Below are 1,960 nucleotides of genomic sequence, written 5' to 3'. Positions count from 1 at the left end.
AAAACTAGGGGCCCCCAAGTCTGCCTGTCAATACGGCTGGGCCTGTGGTACAGTTTGTAAAATGTTGTAACTGGGCCTACGTTACGTGCACTGGGAGAGATTGATCGACCAGGAGCGAGAGCCGAGCGCGGGCTGTGCGGCGCATCGTGGGGAAGTGATTACGTCAGTTTACATCCTTTGTTTTCGCACGATGACAATCGCATGCATGTTGTTCGCCTCCTTTGTTTTGGCCGATCGCCTCGAAACCTCATCGCCCGCAGGCCGCGGCGGCCGCCAGGCGGCGCAGTGAGGACATGAGACAACCACGACTCACCGTGGCACCGTTGCCCTCCACAGCTCCAGCCTCCGCCTCATCATCGCCGCCGATTTCAGAGGTGTCCAATATCTTAACGATTCCCAGATTTTTACGCCGATGCCTACGACTCATCACGGCTTGAAGGTCTGTACGGGGATGAGTTTGCTGGACTGCTCGCCGGACTGTCGCATCCAGGACCCAGGTATGTAGATGCCATATAACACTCTCGATGCAACGAAAGTTATGTACCTTACAGTTTTCTGCATCTTGACCGAGTGAAATATTTTGACGAAAGGCAGTGTTTGCATGCACTTGCAATGTGAAATTACATTCACTTCTGTCCTAAAAAAAAATCACATTCAACTCTCTTCCTGGAAAACCATCAAAGAAATGTCAAAACAGCAGTAAAATATATAAGTGCTGATTTTGTCGGATTAATTAGGACTAGTTGAAGCACGAGCAAATAAGAAGAACATGACAATGCATATAATAACCAAACGAATTTACATGGAGTAATTGAAGGATAGTGAGTTAGTGGCTAAACAAATTTTCTTTTATAGAAAACGATAATCATTCCTACTACATGATTTAGTCTGTTGTACAGTAAATAACTTAAAGTTCCACAAAATTTATACTGAAAAGTAGATTTTAAAAGATAGTGGGGCCCCAGGTTCTAGTTTCACCCCGGGCCCCTAAAATCTTAGGACCGGTCCTGAGGTAGAGTAGGACATGGGACACGAGCCGGCTCACAGGACTCAAGGCGTCGCCTTCTCCCATATCCTACTCTTCCTCGCCGGAGCCCGGAACCCGTTGGGTGTTGGTGGACGTCAGATCGATGACGGGTCCATCCTGGGACGAGCCGCCAATGTCCACCACGATGAGGTTGCGGCGCCCGGACTGATGCGCCATACGGGGCGCCGGAGAATGCGACTCCGCCTCGCCAACGTCCACTGCCGCCTCCCGTGCCCGGTGCCTTGCACGGAGGGCACGTTGTGCCATATTCTCATCGGACAAGGCCCATGGCGCGTCCTGATGCTCGGCGCGCAAACGGAGGGGTTGCGCGTCCGCCAGCACGTTTGGATGCCAGACGGACCGCACGGCCTCCGGCGAGGCAGCTACGGCTGGCCTAACACCAGATCCATGTGCCATTTGGGCGGACGCAATGGATTCCCGACGGAAGGAGTCCGAATGTTGTCGTGCACGGGCCTCCTCCCGGGCGCGGCGGAGCGCAAATCAGACGACCATCTCCTCCTCGGGGCCGGGTGGGATGAGCTCAGGGTCGACGGATATGGAGGTGAAGGACTCGTATCCGCTGCCCGCCATGCCGAATACGACAGGATGGAGCTGGAGACGAGCTTGGGCGGCGAAGGGGAGTGGAGGGGAGTGGAGTGAAGTGGCTAGTGTTTGGTCCGGCGAGCGGATAGGGAGGAATATATGTGGGGTCGGGTGGGCCAGCGTGGCCGGGTCCGACGTGGCGGGCGTGCCCGGGCGCCCCCATATCCGCCCCGTATTTGGGCTGGATATCAGGGGTGTCGGTCGGCCCAGGCATTCGAGGGCCGTTTGAGGGGCCGTTTGGGCCAAAAATGAAGGAAATATGCCCTAAAAGCAATAATAAAGTTGTTATTTTATATTTCCTTATTCATGATAAAGGTTTATTATTCATGC

Source organism: Triticum dicoccoides, chromosome 1B (assembly GCF_002162155.2).
Source record: "Triticum dicoccoides isolate Atlit2015 ecotype Zavitan chromosome 1B, WEW_v2.0, whole genome shotgun sequence".
Lineage (NCBI taxonomy): Eukaryota > Viridiplantae > Streptophyta > Magnoliopsida > Poales > Poaceae > Triticum > Triticum dicoccoides.
Note: the sequence above shows the minus strand (reverse complement) of the source record.